At 39.8% G+C, this 20,512-nt stretch overlaps 1 long non-coding RNA gene across 1 annotated transcript in view; it reads left to right on the top strand.

Annotated features, from left to right (window-relative positions):
• Positions 1 to 13,723, top strand: part of LOC141584401 (uncharacterized) — a 28,495-nt gene extending 14,772 nt beyond the window's left edge. The window contains exons 2-5 of the long non-coding RNA XR_012517449.1: positions 1,092 to 1,205; positions 2,605 to 2,687; positions 3,905 to 4,005; positions 11,381 to 13,723. This is a non-coding gene — a long non-coding RNA (uncharacterized LOC141584401). The remainder of the gene's footprint in view (positions 1 to 1,091; positions 1,206 to 2,604; positions 2,688 to 3,904; positions 4,006 to 11,380) is intronic.
• Positions 13,724 to 20,512: the final 6,789 nt, after the last annotated feature.

The raw sequence follows: 20,512 nt of genomic DNA, 5'->3' as shown, positions 1-20,512 counted from the left end.
ATTCATGTCAACATCAAGGACCTGGAGAGTATGTGGGAATTGATTCCAGTTATATCTCCATTAAACCTCACGTCTTTGACCTGTGCAGAAGTGGGGAGAACAGCTGGACTTTAGGGAACTTAACTGGGTACTGGCTCCAATGCCAAATGCTGTACAGATGAGGACTGTTGTTTATGGAGTAAGTCAACGCATTGCCTGGTGTCTGATATGCAGGCGTTAAGGTTGCAAACTTTCTTTTTTCCTATGCCAATTAGCAGATACAACTCAATGCAGTTGACTTTCATCCTCCAGCAATACATCTTCACTAACATCCAGCTAGCTGTTTTAATCTAGTCTGTAGAGACTTGATCACTTCCGCATCCCATAGGATATCATTCTGTTTTACCCCATTGATTAGATCATGCTGATTGAGCAAAAGAGTAGCAAGTACCCTTGATGTCTTGGTAGAATATGTAAGTGCCCAAGGGTGGGTGATAAATCCCGTGAAAGTTTAGAGACCTCGGTGGATCTCAGTGAAGATTCTGGAGGCTTAGTAATCTGAGACTTTCAAGATGTGCCTTCCAAAATGAAAGACAATTTGTATCACGTTACATTATCTGCTATTAAGAAAGTCACAGTGTTCCAACCTATTGCCAAGTAGCTTTCAAAGCTTCTGGGCACTGACATTCAAGTAGCTCTTCCACTTAGAGCTTATGACCCAAGATATCCGAAGGTGGTTGGGTGTCCCACACAGTATTGCTTCCAAACAAGAAATTAATTTTACTGAGAAAGAAGAGAGGCAATTAGCTCATACATGTGGGATTCACTGGTGTTACCCTGAATCCCACCACCCAGGAAAAGCTGACCTTAAAAGTGGTAGAATGGCCTGCAGAAGAATCAGTCATGGTGGAATCTGAGAGACGGCAGCTTTCACAATTTGAAGGTCTGTCTTACAAGATATTCCATATGCTTTGAACAAGTGGCAAATATGCAATGTGATTTCTTGCAGAACCATATCTCATGAATACAGAACCAAGGGGAAAAGTGAAAGAGTCATCCCTCACTATTTCACCTAATGACACACACACAATGTTTGCTCCTTGTATTATCAGATGCCATGACTGCCCTCTTACATCCCATTGGCCTACTGGTAAAGATCGTCTGCAACAGCCGGAAGTTCTGAGGGCTAATGTCCCAGGAGTACCCTCAACCGACAGGAGTTCGGGGTAAATAACTTGGCCTCTTCACCTATCAGGGATCATTCTGAGGAATGTTCCAGTCTCCCAGCTAGTTCTCAGTGGGATCTGAGTTTGTGACAAACCTAAAAAAGTATTCCTCCATTTCAAAAGTATATTTTTTAAATATTCTCATTTTTTTCTCATGGTTTTTTTGTTTCATTCACTTTTACATACTTGACAGATCTAAGATTTTTATTGTAAGTTCTTGTAGAAATATAATAAAACTTTCAGGTGACTATCCAGTTATCTCAGCATCATTTATTAAATAATCCATCATTTCTTTAATGATTTGGATTGCCATCTTTATCATAGTCTAAATTCCTACATAAATTCTGCCCTATTTCGGTACTTTCTAGCCTGTCTGTTGATCTGCCTACTCATGTGGCAATACTGCTTTAATTATTGTAGCTTTATAATGTATGGACATATCTGGAAAGACAAATGACTTTCCAAAGCTCTAATTTTTTTCAGAATATTCTTGGCTATTATTTGTTCATTTTTCCATATGTTTTCTTTAATTAAAAAAATGTTTTTAAAGACAAATTTTGCTATGTTGCCTAGGGTGGTCTCAAACCCCCAGCCTCAAGTGATTCTCCCACTTCAAACTCCCAAATAGTTGGGATTACAGGCTCAAGGCACTGTGCTTGGCTCCATACATTTTTCAATGATCATATTAACTAGTTTTCCTCCTCACCCAAATTCCATCTGGTATTCTTTTTATGTGTAGATTAGTTTCATAAGATTCATTTTCTTTTTTCTTTTCTTTTCAAATTTGGATATAATTTACATACAGTAGATTCATTCCCTTTGGAAAGGAGTTATGATCCGAGTTAGTAAAATATATAGACTAGGTTTTTTGGCTCCTAACTTTGGCATTCTCTGCCAAACACCATTCTATTTGAAAGTTCTCTTGCTCTTCCTCTCTCTCTCTCTCTGCTGTAATTTTCCACATCTTTTCTGTAAATAATCAAGGTTTAAAAAGTTCTAAAATATATGCAGACAGAAGACCCTATAAAAGAGGGGAAGAGGTAGTGACTCTGTTCATCACCAGGATGGTTGGCCTTTCTCTTATCCTTACTATTTATATCTCTTGAATGGAAGTAACAGTGAAAACGTCTTTAGAGTTACTGTGAAGTTAAATGAGGCGGCATCAATCAAATGAGCACAGAGTCTGTGGGGAGATGGCGTTCGGGGCCCTAATTCCTTATTTCTTCAAATGTTCATATTCTTTATTCTGTAACTGTGTGGTGTCCTTCCTCTCTGCCTCTGGGCTTAGCCATGCAACTTACTTTGCCCAACGGGCTGTTAGCAAACATGATGCAAATAGAGACTTGTAAAGGACCTGCACATTGAGACTTGTTCCTGTTCTTGCCTCTGACACTTCCAGGAACACCTGCCTGGGCTAGCCCTCTGGAATATGAGAATCATGTGACCCAGCTAACAGCTGACACCTAACTCATCTCCAGAAATGTGAGTGAGCAAATGAGAAAAACCCTGCAACTGAACCCAGTCTAAATCGCTGATTTATGGAGTGTTGAGCTAAATGCATGTTTATTGTTTTAAGCCTCTGAGTTTTGGGGTGTGGCTGGTTTCTCAGCATTATTGTGTCAGTAAATAATTTACACAAAATGGCATGTAAGAGGTGCTTAAAAATTGTTTATATGGCAGCCCTTTGGTAATTCAACTTTACTGTTTATTTAAATCACAGACAGTTCCCTATTTACCCACTCTTCCCTTCCTTTGTAGCTGACTCTTTAAAGTGTCCAACCGAGGCACACTGTTGCATTTAATGTGCTTATTTGTCAAGTTAACATATCTCAAATTGCTTCTCTCCTGTTTCTAGTCTTTTAATGGCGAAAAAATTGTAGTCACATTTAGTCTACTGGCTGTTAGCATTTTATTTGGGTCTCAGAGGGGATGTAAGAGAAACAGGAGGCAAAAGCTTCCTTTAGTAACACAATCCAAAGGATAAGAACTAATTTCAGTGATATGTGGTATATATAGAAGTGTTCAGGGGCAACCAGGGAATTCAATAAGTTAAAGTCAAGTAGGTTCCATTGGTGAGACTTTAAACATGGTATTAAGACTTTCCTACAGAAAAAAAAAAAAAAATAGAATGATAGAATAAATGACTGATCTATGTCATCATGTCTGGGCTGTGAAACGGGAATGTGACAAATGAATGCTCCACCCTGACGCTGTTTTTCACTTTCTACTTTGGCAAATATTTCCATTGCCACTGGATGCCACTCATGATGTGGACAGTGGTGTTAGGGACAAGTTCATTATGACATATTTAGTGTCTTAAAAGGATAGCATGGAGGCCAAAGCAACTCCATCTTAGATTGCTATCTCCCATCTTGGTTTGCTGATTAACCCCAGTTCTGAGAAGGCCTCTAAAATTTCCAGTTTATCTACTATTCCTTGTAAGGGCAGGTACTTACCGTAAACCTTCCCCGTAGGTCCAACAACATTGATGTTATCATACTTCAATTGTCCTACACATCCCTTCTGAATCACTCCTCCCCTATGGTACATAAGCCCTTGGTCTAGGGGATAATGGGGCAGGACCCACCATCAGGTCTTACCACCACCCGAGACACAGACATGGCTTCTCTTCCTAAGTCCCTATTAAATGCTTCTTTCTGAGAAACTGGATATGTCAGCCTCTTTCTTTGGCCTTTCAGCTTCCTAGGAGGCCCAATTATTAAACTGTACACAATTTACTGGGCTGAATGGTGCTGCCCCTGAACACAAGCACTGAATTCCACTGGCTTTGAAAGTAAAGGTAAGGCCCTGACCCTCTCCCAGTCAGCCGTTGATTAAGAGCTGGTGCGAGTTTCTGGTGTGACCTTTAACTGTAAGGCATGAATTACAATTCCCTGGTGAATGTATTCTGAGGGTATTCTGCCAACTATTATTTCTGAACAGAGCATGTTCATAGACAAGGAAAATCATTACACCAAGACTAATGCTAACAGGCTCAGTGGTCATTTGAAGAAAGGGGAGACCAAGAATTCCTTGTCCCCAGCAGCCCTCTTTGCCTCTTGTGTTGTGACACCTGCACTTGGTTTCTTCTCATTCATCTCCATTACCACCTCGACAGCCCAACTTTATGTTCTGGGAAAAAATAAAGAAGGTCTGTGCTTCTGGCCCAGTGTATGAGGAAAATGGGCAGCTTCCTAGCCGGAGTAAACTTAAGGGTTGACTGCACCCCCTAATCAGAAGCTGGGTTTTAGAGATCCAAGAAGTGTTGGTTCTAGAAGAAGCCTCAAAATGATCTCTTCTGAATATTTTCAAATGACTGTTGCTCAGAATCAGACAAACATAGGTAGATATGAAAATGAACAAAACAGAGAGAACCAGAACAGCGCTGGCTGAAAAGCAGGATGGTGGATGGTAGGTGTTTATGGGGAAGGGTCCCTTGTGTCTGCAGGGAGTGGAGTTAGGAAACCACACATCTTACCAATGTCCATTTTTAGAGATTCAGAGAAGTGAAAGTACTGATCTGCAAACAGACAGTGAGGTCGACAGGAACCAGAATGTGCACATCCTGACTTGCAGTGTACTGCTCTTTCCAGACCGTTAAAGAACTCGTAGGAAATACGAATAAATGTGCATTCTCAATGGGGGCATTTGAAGAGATACACAAATTCTCCTAGAATGCAATAGTGCTATAATGGAATCTGGGTAATTTGGCACACTATTTTCTAAGAAAATGTTAAAATGTTTCTTCTTTTCTTTTCAGTAGGTTAGTAATGAATTTTCTAAAATGCAACTTAGAAATTAAAATAAAAACTTAAAATATTCCCTTGTCCCAATCCCCAACGCCTCTGTAGAGGTCACTGCTCACAGTTTTAGTCACCCATTTTTCTATGAACACATACAGACATTTACATGTAGATATATGATTATGGTATTTGTTGTTAATTACAAAAGTGTGAATAGTGTATATATTGTCTTGGAATTGTAAAAAATAAAGAAAGTGACATCCTTACATAGAAGTACACTTTTATTCATTTTTTACCTGTTTTAAATGTGTGGTGTGAATGTATTTTATTTTATTTTATTATTATTATTTTTGAGACAGTCTTGCTCTGTCACCCAGGCTGGAGCACAGTGGTGTAATCTCAGCTCACTGCAACCTCTGGCTCCTGGGTTCAAGTGATCCTCCCAAGTAGCTGTTACAGGCATGTGCTACCACATGCAGCTAATTTTTGTATTTTTAGTAGAGACAGGTCTCACCATGTTGGCCAGGTTGGTCTCGAACTCCTGACCTCAAGCCTCCCAAAGTGCTGAGACTACAGGCCTGAGCCACTGTGCCTGGCCTGTGAATGTATTTTAATGCGTTTATCCACTCTTCTGTTGGTCAAAGTTGAAATGGTTCTCAAGATTTCAGTATTACAAGGCTATAATCAAGAGTTTGAACATGCATATTCATCCACTTTTGCAAATATTTATGCCATATAGATCCTTAGAAGTTGTTGAGTTCAAAAGAGATTTATTTATATTTTTGATAAATGTTGCTGTGTTGCTCTACAGAGAAGTGAGGCCAGTTGCTCCCACTCAGAACTGTTTGGCAATATTAACACTAAATGTTAACCTTTTCCAGCCTTGCCAATCTGATAAGCAGAGAGCTCACACATCTCGAATTCATCAGGTTCAGCTTCTTCTCAAGCATTTTTTTGTGTGTCTGTGTAAATACTTTCTTCTATTTCCAAATAGGATACTGAAATTTACATGTTATTTTAAAGACAGCAAATATACAGCTAAACTAACTGAAATGAGATAATACGAGAAGTTTATAGGATCTAAGTAAGTTACAGATGGGAAAATCTTAAGTAAGTTTTTAACTTCATTTACCCTATTAGAAACATCAGGACTTCTAGAATTGATACTGGCCCTGGGTATCAAGTACATTTTCCCCCCATAAATACTAGTTTACTTTTCCAGAGAGCATATCATGCTATTGTGTCTAAGAAATCAGGGAGTAACTAGGTTGTCCATCTTACCGAAGCACAAACACTACTTTAAAATGATGGATGCAGATGATGGTTGAGAAAAAAAAGATTTTTAAGCTTAAATAAGAAATCCAGGGGAGTCCAGAGGATTGAAGTTGCTGCTGGATAGATGAGGTTTCACTGTGCTGCTGAGAGAAAAGCTGTAGAAGATCAGAAGTGAACAAGATGACTTGAAGACAGTGAAAACTAATGAAGTAGAATGTCAGAAACCCACGGTTAAATAACCTGAAATTAAAACAGCCCTTTCCATGCATTTCTTTGGGAAAAGAGAAGAAAAACTTCCTTACAAAGCATTTTGAGGATTTATGAAAAATTTACAAATAGTGGTTCAAGAAATGGAATTTCTTCAGTTTTCTAAAGGTTTGAGTCTTGTGTGCTTTTTAATCATTTATGGTTTTCTCTTAGTAGTCTTTATTTTTTTCTTCATATAAATTAGGTTACCTGCCTTTTGCTTATTGAGTGCAAGGAACCTCTCACAGAATCTTAATGCTAAATTAATCCTTTGATTACGTATGTTGCAAGTATTTTCTCCAGGTCTGTTGTTTGTCATATAATTTTGTTAATGGAATCTTTTCTCATACAGAGGTTTTAAATTATAAAGTCAAGTGTGCCAATCTTTTCCTTCATAGGGATGCTCATATTTCTAATATTCTTTCAATGTCAATCTTTAATCCCTATCACAGCTAGACAAACTGCAGCAGCGACACTTTTCATTAAAAATAAATCATCCTAAATTTAAAACGCAAATTGACACTCACTGCTGATGCCTTTGACTAACAACATCAATCATTATGGAGGAAAATAAAATTCTTCTCTTAAACTGTATATAGATCGGGGAAGGCTTTGGAAGGCCCAGATAAATGATGGGTATTTCAGTGGTGGCATGATTGAAAACCTCATGTTAAAAAGCCCAAGCAGAAGCAATTTTACAAATGTTAGCTTCTTATCAATATGTTTATGTCTCTCAGTATGTCTTGTCTTTTCTGCTCTTGCTCAACGTCTTACCTCTAGGAGTCAAGGTATTACAGGCTGTTGTTAACATATAAAGTATTTGTCAAATTTTTATTAGTAATTGACATCTTTGGATGAGGCTATTCTTTGTTTTGATAAGTAGAACACAGGAAGATTAAGTTTTGATGTGTGAGATAAGGCTGACATAGGTCAGAAACTTTGCTGTTAGGGAAAAATTTAGGTCTTCATAAGAAGTCACAGTGGGTGGTCCAGAAAAGCCAGCGTGGGCAAATATCATTTGGTTGGGGAGTGTGGGTGGTAGGAGAAAAGGGAAGAAAAAAAGAAATGAAATATTGAGAAAATTTTTTGGGGAACTTCTTTTGCACTTACCATTAGTGTTATATAGTTATTGTGTCGTTTCTCTGTTACATTGTGAAGGTCAATACCCCATCCATATCCACATCTCTATTGAGTGACACACAGGCATTTTGAGACCACTTGCTGTGTACTTTCACATAAATTTTGTTTACATCCACCCTGCATTACCCTGTGACTGAACTAACGATGCCTACTGAGTATCACTGAGAGTATTATTTTTTTATTATTAAACTTTAAGTACTGGGATACATGTGCAGAATGTGCAAGTTTGTTACATAGGTGTACACATGTCAGGATGGTTTGCTGCACCGATCAACCCATCATCTACATCAGGCATTTCTCCTAATGCTCTCCCTCCCCTTGTTCCCCACCGGACTCCTAATGCTATCCCTTCCCTAGGGTGGGGAGTTAAGGGAGGGATAGGATTAGGAGTCCAGTGTGTGATGTTCCCCTCCCTTTGTCCCAGTGTGTGACAAGGCCTGGTGTGTGAAGTTCCCCTCCCTGTGTCCATGTGTTCACTGAGAGTATTATTAAGGATAAATTTCAGGTTTGCGTATTACTACGCTCTGGAACTATACAAATGTTTGCTCTAAAAGCAGATTAAAAGGAAGATTTTTTGTTTGTACTTGGAACCCAGCGCTCTTTTTAAAGCCTAATTAGAGGTTTGAGAAACCAGCAAGGGCTTTCTGACCCAGTGGAGCTTAACAGTTATGACAGGGATCGGCGGGGAGTCTCTCTCCATCTTGTCACTCCAGACAGAAATGAAGACTGTATCACGACTGAAAATACTGCCCAAAATCATGGGTCACGAATAGGCAAACAAATGAGCAGCCCCCATTACCATTCCTTTGCAATGCACTCTAGAAGGATGCAAGGAGATACAGACACACACACACACACACACACACACACACACACGCCCCTGCAGATATACATACAGAAAATCAGCAAGCCTAGGGGCCTTATGTAAAAAGGACCTGGAAAGCTGAAAAGGAATTCAATAGGAAATAACAGCTCAGTGCTAAGCTGAAATGGAAGTGGCAGCTCTTCACTGGATGTGGCCAGTAAAGTTATAACATTTCAGGGCATTGACTCTGGAACCTGACCTCCTTGGTTAAAATGCGAATTTGCCACTTGCTAGCTAGCTATGACTGTGCGAGGAGTTTAACCTCTGAGACCCTCAGCTTTCTTGTTTGTAATAAGGAGATATCAATGGCCTCTGTCCACAGAGATATTCTATGGGCTAAGGGAGGTAATTCAGGTCGCACAGCACAGTTCTGCGCTTGTAGGCCCTCCATAATTACTCATTTACTTCGAAAATCTCAAGCTGTTCAGAGTTTGGGTTTGCACTCGGGTGTCCTGTTCCAGGATTTCTGAAAAGAGTTGCTCTTGTTATAAGATGTGTGCTTTAGAGCCCAAGGTATCTTGGCTATCAAAAAAATTCCCACTCCCCAGTAGGGTTCCCAGGGAAGAAACACTCCTGGGTTCCCTAACGTGAAGCCCTGAAATTAACACACCTTCCTTCACACATTGAAAGATGCAGGAGGAAGAGAGGAGTAAGTGATTTATGCCTGTTTGGTGAGGGCACCTGACCGCCTTCCACATCTCACAGCTCTGGACCTGAATGCTCAGATGGCCTTCTATCTGTACCTCTCCTGCAGAAGGAACTGGTGGAATATAACAGAATCCCATGTGGTGATAGCTAAATACAAAAAAATTCCCCGATTTGCAGTCATGCCTCTCTGTCACCATGGCTAAATAACCCCAGGGAAGACAGACGCAGAAACAACCACCACAACCAAAAATATAGTATCTTTTATCTCACTCAGTGGATGCAACTTTCAGAAAAATCCAGATCATAAAACAGTTTAAAATGCAGAAAAACATATTGGATGTTTTTTCATACTGCAAAAATGTCCATCATAGAATTCCTTTAAATATCAAGTGATTCTAGCAAATCAAAATATGATTGGCGTACTCAAATTTATTATTTATAGCCTTCCTTAGCATTTCTAGGTGTATGTGAAAAAATTATTCTTTTTAAAATTACTATCAACTCAAATTTCATATCTTTTAACCTACAGTAAAATATGGCAAGGTTCATGTATATTATATATCTACAAAGGTCTATACCCTCCTTTTTAAGCCTGTGGACTAATTTCCAGACAAATGATGTGAGATCAGGTGAGGTTTCCGGCTACCTCTTTGACCCCGCCCCTTTGTGCTCTCTGCTTGACTGATGGATTCGTTGCCACGGCTCTCCAGCCTCTTGTGGATATGTCAAGAGAGTTGGCTGTGATCATCTAATTAGAGACAAAGCCCATGCTGGTCATCCGGGATTCCTGTGATCAGCTATTACCAAAGTCCCCAGGTTTCCCTACAGATGAAAATGTCACTGTCGGGAAACATGTCTGCCACCGCTTCTTGAAACACAGAGGACAAAGGAAGGTGAAGAAAGTTTTTAAAAATAAAAATCATCTTGAGATATTTGATTATGAACATTAGTAAGGAACGTGCAAACGTCTGGGGACTCGTACAACACTTGTTCTGTCACCTTTCTCACCTCTTCACTCCCAGAGGTCACTCCAATCAAGTTCTCACCAGCTCCTTTTCTGTTCCTGCCATGTTCTCTCCAGCAAAAGTGAGCATAATGTGAACAGAACAGAATTCAGATTCCGAAGAATGGCTGTCTTGCTTTTTCCCATCACTGGTGTCATTAGCCTTCCTTAGCAGACACTGTCAAACTTAGTTATTCTTTCTTTCTTTCTTTCTTTTTCTTTCTCTCTCTTTCTCTCCCTTCTTTCCCTCCCTCCATCCCTCCCTTTCCTTCCTTCCTTCCTTCCTTCTTCCCCCCCTCCCTCCTTCCTTCCCTCCTTCCTTCCTTCCTTCCTTCCTTCCTTCTCTCTCTCTTCTCTTTCAGGCAGGATCTTGCTCCGTCACCCAGTGCAGTGGCGTGATCTTGGCTCACTGCAGCCTTGAATTCCAGGGTTCAAGTGATCCTTCCACCTTCACCTTCTGAGTACCTGGGTTATAGGCAGGTACCATCATGATGAGCTAATTTTTTTACTTTTTGTAGAGATGGGGTCTCACTGTGATGCCCAGGCTGGTCTTGCACTCCTGGGCTCAAACGATCCGTCTGCCTCAGCCTGCCAAAGTACTGGGATTACAGGCATAAGCCACCACTCCCGTCTGCTCTTTTCTTTCTTATTTGAGCCATTCTTTACAGTGTGTGTGTGCAGACAGGTGACCCACATGCCGGCATGTATTCAACTTGTCTTTGAGGGAGATGTTGAATGAAACTGCAACATTCTTTTTGCCTGGGTAGGAGAGTGATCTGAATATACTATACCAGGTAAGTATGACAGGCAACAGAGAAGTAGGCTTGCTTGGCAAACAATTTGGTGAGAAGAATTTGTGTCCAAGAAATGTCTCTTTGGAGCTAAGTGAGCAAAGAGGTATCCAAGCATTAAAACACTCAGGCACTCATTAAATTTCATTTTAAGCATATATGTTAAATATTTTTCCAAGCAAAGCCCATCTTTGCCAGAGTGAGTTTTACAGTTTAAGGTAAATGCATCTCAATACAAATTCAGCCATTCTGCACTGGAAAATGCATATAGGTACATTGCATGTATGCCCTGGAAAATGCATGTATGTACATTGTATGTGTGCCCTGGAAAATGCGTGTATGTACATTGTATGTATGTACTGGAAAATTTATGTACGTACGCATGTGTCCTCTGGTCTTTTCATTTCGTTGTTCATTTCACTTATTGCATTCATTCATTTTTGAAAAATATCTGATACTCACAGGTCTGGTTTATTACGGCAAATGACACAGAAGAAAACCAACAAGAGAAAGATACGCACTGGTACCGTCCAGAAAGCCCAGACACAGACTTTCGCGTCATTTTCCTTCTGAGACTACACGGAAATGTTCTCTCTAGCAATGAAATACAGGGATGCATGTGCTAATATCTCCGCCCAGGGAAGCCTCTGTGAGTCTGGGTGGGGAGGTGGTGGGTAGGAGACTGGTCACAGAGGCATCTCTTAGTATGTATGCAGCCATGGCAACAGAAACTCAAGACTCCAGCAGTAAAGGCAGCTACACGTTATCAATCTTGTTTGTGCAAAGCAACCTGACAGGCTGGTGTGGCATGGTTCATTGATCCAGGTATTTCGAACAAAATCATCAGTCACTAGCATAAAGAATACTTTGAAGGCCACAGACCCAGAGGTTGGTAAATCACGGTGCCAGGTGCCTGTGGAGACGGCAGAACTAAGCTACCAGACCTGCCGTGTTAACTCTTTCCTCACACTCTCCCTACCCTCAATTGATTTGAGGAACTTTAAAAAAGTGGTTCTTATTGTGTCCATTTGCTCTTTTATTCTATAAATTTTCACCAACCACCTACCATATGCAAGATCTTGTGCCCTGAGGGAATGTTCAAGAATTGAGTTGGGGAGAAGAGACATACATGCAGGCAAAAATAAGTAAGAATACAAAAGATCAAATATTATGCAAGTCACCATTATGACTTACCGTAAAGTCGTGTTTTTGGAAAACGAAAAATGTTAGAAAGTCAGAAAGGAAGGCGTGGTAGGCTGGAGGATCTGAGAGGAGTTGACCCTTGGTGCAGCTTGGAGAGCAGGCAGAGTTGGACAAACAGACATAGCAGACCAGAGTGGGGAGCAGGCTAGGTGGGGTTCTGCTATGACCCATAGTTCAGAAGTGGGGGCCTCTTCTGAACTACCTCTTGAGGTATATGCAAAGTCATTAAGATAGGTTATGAGATGCATGTCAGGACCAGATTCTGGAGTATTCCAAATATCGAACTAAGGAGTTTGGATTCTGTTAGGTAGGTCAATAATGATCAACTCTGCTGCACACGAAAATAGCCTGAGGAGATATAAAACAAATACTGAGTCAAGTGGTCTGTGTTGTGGGGAGTGAAGACCTGGAGCCAGTGGTGCAGGCGGTTAAGGAATTTACCAAGACAGCCATAGGTACAGAAAGGCAGAAGTATTAGAAAAGGAATGATAATATATTGCACGGTTGCAGTGGGCAGCACAGCAGAGAAGCGGCTGTCTGCAAGGAGGCAGAAGCTTGAGGGCAGTTTTATAGGGTCATGCTGGAGGGGGCTGCATGCAGAATAAGGTCACTGTGACCACAGAGGTCTTTGTGCTTACAAGCTGTTTGTGATTAGATGTCTCTCGGAACAATGGTTCATTTTTCTTCCCCACCAGGGGCCATCTCCCACCTGGGGTCTCTTCCTTATTGCTGCTTACTTGTCATGTCAGAATTCCATAGTCACTGGTATTTTCTTTTAACCTTTATTTTAGATTCAGGGGCGACACATGAATGTTTGTTACAAGGGTGTATTTTGTAATGCTGAGCTTTTGCTTCCATTGATTTCATTGCCCACATAGTGAACATGGGCCACTGATATTTTTTAAATCTCCCCACGTGACTCTAATACGCAGGTATAGCTGAGACCTACTATTTGCCATGCTGAGGAACCACTCGATACTTGTTGAAATAGAATAGAATCGATGCTCTAGGGAGCTGACCCCTCAGAGCTGGGATGATCTTGAAGCAGGACCCCAGTCAGGACTATCCCTCAACGGTATAGTCATGATGGTGTGATGAGGGTCTGCCCTGGAGTTTTGTGTTCAATGGAAGCTTAGAAATTTGCTGAAGAACAAAATATTCTGTGACTGTTGTCACTGCATACCCCAGAGGTCCTGCACCCTTGCTTCCTGAACAGACACCTGCCTCCCAAAGCTTCAGGGGACAGAAAACCAGGAGGCTGGGAAACAACAAGCCTTACAAACAATCCTTTCTCTACTCAGCAATGTGATATTTTCAATGTGATATTTTCAGCAACTACTACTGATGTCTCAGGAAGAACAACTTGTCCAATGCACTGAACATTTCCAGCACAGACACAGCCTAATCACTAGTTTCTGTCCTCCAAATTCACTGTAAACATGAATGCACAGGAGGAAAACGCCCAGCTGAGTGAAACAGATAATCCCAACACTTGGCCTCCACCCCGCTCATTCTTTGTGCCTTTCATCAGCTCAGAGGGTGCCACAGCATCCTCCAGCAATGAAAATTCATCAAGCAGCTTTCCTAATGACAGCCCCAGAGGACTCTAGTGAGACTGACATGGAATCATCACCAACTGAGAGACCCATCAGTTGAGATTCTGTTCCTCTGAAACCACTTCCAGTACCAGAGGTAGCTTGAGTTCACATGCTGAAAACACTCCCATGGCTTCCTATTACAAGGAGAATCAACCCCAAAGATTTCAACTCAGCTTACAAAATCCTACATATTCTGTCCTTCTAAATCTGGCCCTTGGTGTGCTGCTCTTACACAAAGCCTCCCCTAGCAGCCACATTCCTGTTAAAGTAGCTAATATTATCTTTTTGGTTCTAGGCCTTTGAACAGATGGATCCCTTTGATCGCCTTGTTTTTCCTGCTTAATTAATTAATTTTTTTGAGAGGAGGTCTTGTTCTGTCACTTAGGCTGGAGTGCAGTGATCCACTCTTGGCTCACTGCAGCCTCCACCTCCAAGGCTCAAGCTCTCCTCCCATCTCAGCCTCCCAAGTAGCTGAGACTACAGGTGTTGCTACCATGCCTGGTTAATTTTTGTATTTTTTGTAAAGACGGGTGAAGTAGTCTAGAACCACTGAAGCAGTCTCCTTGTCTGAGGTGTTACCCAAAGTTCTTTGTCTCAGGACCAAGAAAATTAAGGAGTGTGGACACCAAGGGTGATGTGGGAGCGAGAGTTTAATAAGTGAAAGAGGAAAGCTCTCTGCAGCAGAGAGGGAGCCTGAGAGGGTTGCCATTTCACAATGGAATGCAAAAGCTTTTATAAACAAGCTAATGGAGCAGGCTGTTTCATTTACATAAGTCATGAAAAAATCGCACGAATTCTTATTAGCTCCACCCCATCCCTCTAGTATGCATGCAGGTCCCTAGCCTGAATACTCCATGTTGTTTTATTTTCCTTAATCCGCATGTGTCAGGAGATGTTCCACTGCAGACCTGTCTGGTTCTGTGTAACTTTCCGTATTTATACTGCTGCAGGTCTGTCTTAGGCAAGCCCCCTGTGCAAGTTCCCTCATCTGAGTATGTCTGAAAAGTAAAGGAATGTGCTCACGGAAGCCCACCGTGTATAGGTGGAGCACACTGGTCGCATAAGAGACTAAGGTGTTGGACCTTTCTTCCTTATCTACGCTTGCAGCTTGATTTCTTCCAGGCTGCTCTTCTGTTGGAAGGACTTCTACCAAGAACCTTGTCATAACTATCTGCCTAACTGGTTCCTTCCTCTCCTCTCCCTCAGGGGTTTTGCCATGTTGCCCAGCCTAAACTAAGCTCAAGCAATCTGTCTGTCTTGGCTTCCCAAAGTGCTGGGATTATAAGCATGAGCCACTCCTGGCCATTGCCTGCTTAATTGCTATTCATGTTTACATCTTTATTTAGCTATTACTTCTTCCAGGAAGTTTTTCTTATATTCCCTAATGCTGAGTCCAGTAACCCTCCTGGTGCTCCAACAGTATCCTGTACTTCCATATTTATCAATGCTTGAGATGTTGTAGGAAATGTTCTGGGTCTGAAAGAAGCTGGTTGTCCTCCGAGGACAGGGATCATGTCTATCTTTTCTACATTGTATCCTAGGTACCCAGCCCTGTGTCTGCAAAATGGCAGGTAACAATAAATACCTGAGGAATCAATTAATAAATCAATAAAATATACTCTTGCCAGTTATGTTACAGCATCCCTAAGCACTCTGCTACCATCCCTAAGCACTCTGAATTTGGGAGGAAGATAATGAAGTGCTGCCATACCAATTCAGCTTCACAACTTTAGTCTTCATTCCAATGGAAATGTATTGTAGGAATGGAGAAATGAGACTCATTGATGAAATTAGCAATGTTCAAGACAAGTAGGTTGGCCAAAGTATGGAGGGCACCCTCCGTTCAGGCATAAACAAGGGCCAAGGTAGTTGATGTGAGAGACATGGGCAGTGCCATGTAGTTCCCTACTTGATTTTCAGGAGCAAAAGGACATTAGGCTAAATTTCATCATTATTTTTGCTACAGCAACAGCCCAGAAATCTTGACAAAAAAAGGGGCACACCTAATAACATGAAAAGGCAGTGGCCTGGATTTTTTTAAAGAAATGACAGAAAAGTAATACAGATGAAAAATGACCCCTCTACACCAAATCTGTGGAGAACGTTCTTTATCATTTCTTGTGACGGCTGTGGGGCTCACACACATACTTTTTAAACCTGACTAAAATATTTAGCTTTCCAGGGAGAACGATTCTTTCATTTTTCCCCTATAGAGAGCTTGTGTCAACTGAAAACTGGATTAAAACAAAACATCAAACGATAAGTTATATGTGCCTAGAACCCTGTGGTCATCTGTCATTTATAAAAACACCAACATTGACCATTTCAGAATGTAAAAGTAGCTGTTTTGGAATCAGTCATTCTATCCATACAGAGGAAGTGATTTTCGGGGTAGAAATAAAAAACGAAGGATACTTTATTTTTAATTTATAGTGAAAGGCAAAGATTTCCAATAAAATAAATGAAAAACTGATATGGAATATTTAAGATGTTTTATATAGGCTTTTATGGAAACATGCACGTTTTTAGACAGAGTTATCGCTTCCACTACTTCTTTTTGAACGTAAATAATAAGAGTAGATCATATACTTAATGAACACTAAATGAAACCTGTTTTTACACCCAACTGCTGGAAATAAGAATTAATCTCCAAAATCCTTTAGCAATGGGATTTGACTACTTTTAAATAAAATATTTGCTTTGTTTAAATTTGTGAGCTAATAGGTAAAGGGCATCTAGAAAAGACCAGAATGTCCATTAGACTAGGATATGTCCATCTTGTGCATGATTTATATACAATGTTAGACCTATACATCTAAAGCATCTGTGCGGTTGCAAGGTTTCAATTCCATTGAGCACAATTTCCACACTTCTCTTTGGTGGGTAGTATAAACATTTCCACCTAAGATAGAGAGCACCAGGAGGGCTCCCAAGCAGAATTGTCATATGAGAGAGGACTCGGAGCCAAAGAGTAGTTAGACAGTTCAAAACCATCACCTGCCTGAAGGTCTGGGTAGAAAATAACCAATGGATAAGTCCAGCATGGGCAGAGAAACCGAGAGAGATGGGGAATGAGGAGTAGAGAGAGAACAAGCCTGACCTGGGAGAATTCTGGAGAGGATGTGGTGGTGGTGAGTGGTGTTAGAGGTTACATGATAGATAATTTACCTGAAAACACATCATCATAGGAGGGGTAATATTTTTCACTATCATGCTATGGATGTCTACCAGAAGAACCAAGCGTGAGTAAATGGGCCTACAGCAGGACACTGGCATAAGTTTCCATGGAGTGGTTGATTCATTTAAGGGACTATAGCAGACTCTTTAGCCAAGTTTCTTGAAAGGAAAGTTTGGATAGATTCACTTTCACCCCTTTATTATCTTCCATTAATGCAGAAAGAGTTATGATTGTGAGCATAGAACCAGAGGAATGTATACATATGTGCAGTTTAATAAATTATCACAAAGCACACACCCCAGAAGTCCAGGAATAGACCACTGCCAGCTCCCAGAAGCCCAGCCTGTGCCCTAACAAATACATCAGCTCTCTGACTCCTAGAGTAACTGCTTCCTTCCTTGTTTTTATAGTTTTACCACTTTAAGAAGGCATCCCTAAAAATCTAGAGTTTACATTTGTGTCTATTTTTATACTTCAAATAAATGGAATAATGCAGTACGCGTTCTTACGTGTTTAGCTTTTTGGATTCTTTTATTTGACATTTTGTCTCTTGATTTATTATTATATTCTGGTCATGAGTTAGTTGTCAATTATACGTATTTCAAATACTTGTCTAATTCTATAGCTTATCTTTTAAATTTCTTAATAGTGACCTTTGGTAAATATGTATTCTTAATTTTAAAGTACTGAAATTTATTTATATTCCTTTATGTTTCATTTAAAAATTTGAGAGGATTTTTATTTGACTTTACAAATTGATTTAGGGGGCATTAACATATTTATCATAATTACCTTTCACTTCTTTAACTTCCACTTGGCTAGGTCTTTAATATCTCAATAATGTTTTACAATTTTTTTAGTAGAGGTCTTTTGATACCAAAGCAATGGAATACCTAGAATATCTGACACTCAGGATCATATGACACTTTATGTGACAAAATGAGTTTCAGAAGTAATTGCATAATTATCAACAAAAATAATTTTCTTGATTTGTCCTTTCGTTTTAAAATAAACTTTAAAACAGTATTAAAATCCAGTAAAAATCATCTGTGCAGAGGTACAAATTTACACACTTACTAAGCAAAATTACACTCTGCAGTTGGCTCTCTCTTTCATTGTTTAAAATTTTAAGCACAAAGAGTAACTCTAAGTGGTCACATGGGGTAACAGAACGGAAGTGACTTGAGCTTCTATTTCTTTTTCTTTGCTATCACTGTGCTATCAAATTCTGTATTTTGACGCTCCTGGTAGAATTCAAGAGTAGGGAATATCCTTCGAGTAGGAAACACAAACTGTGACTGGGAAGCCCAAATGCTTCCGAGCAGGTGGGGTTTTATTCTCAAAATGAAATGCAGCTAGCTGAATATGTATGCACAATTGTTGCTTTTTTTCCTTATTGAGCTGTAGAAATCCTGTTCCTATTCTAAATGAAGCACCCATTTCCTTCTACTTTGTCGCATCCACTCTCAGCTGTATCTGTTCATGAACGTAAGTTCCTCTTTCTGATGTAGTCCAGCTTGTCCAGCTTTTTGTTACAGAATGCTATTTACATTCCGTTTAAGAAACCTCTCCATATAGCACTTCATTTTCTAAAAGCTTTATCAGATTAGTTTTGCTTCTATCAAAAGACATTATAACAAATTTAGCTAAGCAATCTAATTAGAGAATTTCAAAAATGTGGACACAATAATATAATGAGTACCATATAGTCATCGTCTAATTTTAACAGTTATCAACTCACAGCTAAACTTTCTACATCTGTATCGATCCTTTTCCCTGTTTTTCTGAAACATGTACTTTCTTCTATAAACATTTCAATATGTATCTTTAAAAGGTATGATCGTTTTGAAAACATAATTATAATACCATTTGTACATAAAAAAAGATTTAATGGCTCATTAATATCGAATAACTAGCAAATATATTGAAATTTTCAATTGATGTTATTTATAAATGCTTTTCATTTTGTTTTGTTTTCACAGTCTGTCTTTTTTATTCAGATTCAGATGAGGTCTACACACTGAAATTGCTTGATAGGCCTTTTAAATCTCTTTTAATCTACAGATCACTCTTTATCTTTTTAAGAAACATTTTTGTAATTTATTCATTAAAAAAACCCCAAATATCCTCTTGCATTACCCATGATCTGGATTTTTCTGATTATATCCCTTTAATGTCATATAACATGCTTCTCGGTTCCTCTGTATTTCTTCATTAGTAGCCGAATCTAGAGGCTTGATTGGATTTTGCTTTGATTTCTAAAAATTCTTTGACAAGGCTGTGTCATCAGTGGTGTGGTGCCCTTCCATTGGGAAGCACCCAATGGCTAATTTTCTTTCTTTTTTTGTGTGTGTTGGCAAGCCCTGATAAAGTCTAGATCCATTAGGCAATCAATATGGATGTTAATCAAAACACACATTTCTGGAATCATTCCAACTTTGGTCATAATTGCTTTTTAGTTTTGTATGTTAATGTTTTAATATATTGCTTAGAATGTTTGTATCTGTGTTTAACAATAAGATGATTTAATAATTAATTGGTTTTGTTTCCTTTGATGGTCTCTAGAGAGCAACTTCTACCTTGGACATGAGGCTAACTATCTGAGGCACCTGTATGGAAATGCTCAGCTTTAGAGTCTGTGCCTTTTGGTCCTACTCTCTTACACTTCCTTCCATGATGCCTCAGGCACTAGCATTCCCACAAAAACTCTTATGATACCACACCTTGGGCAAAGTCTCCCTATTGAGCAATGCCAATGTATTCAAGTTCTCAAATAGGATGAACATCGTGATGGGTATACGAAAGTGTGGTGGCCAGGCCTGCCTTACAACAGCTCCTGAAAGAAGCATTAAACATAGAAAGGAACAACCAGTACCAGCCACTCCAAAAATGTACCAAATGGTAAAGAACATTGATACAATGAAGAAACTGTATCAACTAATGGGCAAAACAAGCAGCTAGGATCAAAATGGCAGGATCAAATTCACACATAATTATATTAACCTTAAATGTAAAAGGGCTAAATGTCCCAGTCAAAAGATACAGACAGGCAAATTGGAGAAAAAGTCAAAACCCATCAGTGTGCTGTATCCAGGAAACCATCTCACATGCCAGGATACACATAGGCTCAAAATAAAGGGATGGAGGAAGATTTACCAAGCAAATGGAGAGCAAAAAAAAAAGCAGGAGTTCCAACCCTAGTCTCTGATAAAATAGACTTTAAACCGACACAGATCAAAAGAGACAAAGAAGGGCATTGCGTAATGGTAAAAGGATCAATGCAACAAGAAGAGCTAACGATCCTAAATATTTATGCACCCAATACAGGAGCACCCAGATACATAAAGCAAGGTCTTAATGACCTACTAATAGACTTAGACTCCCACACAATAATAGTGGGAGACTTTAACTCTCCACTGTCAATATTATACAGATTAACGAGACAGAAAATTAACAAGGATATCCATGACTTGAACTCAGACCTGGACCAAGCAAACCTAATAGACATTTACAGAACTCTCCACCCCAAATCCACAGAATAAACATTCTTCTCAGCACCACATCACACCTACTCTAAAACTGACTACATAATTAGAAGTGAATCACTCCTCAGCAAA

The sequence above is a fragment of the Saimiri boliviensis genome, chromosome 4 (genome assembly GCF_048565385.1).
Source record: "Saimiri boliviensis isolate mSaiBol1 chromosome 4, mSaiBol1.pri, whole genome shotgun sequence".
Lineage (NCBI taxonomy): Eukaryota > Metazoa > Chordata > Mammalia > Primates > Cebidae > Saimiri > Saimiri boliviensis.
The sequence above is the reverse complement of the archived record's forward strand: the minus strand, read 5'-3'. Positions and strand labels throughout refer to the sequence as shown.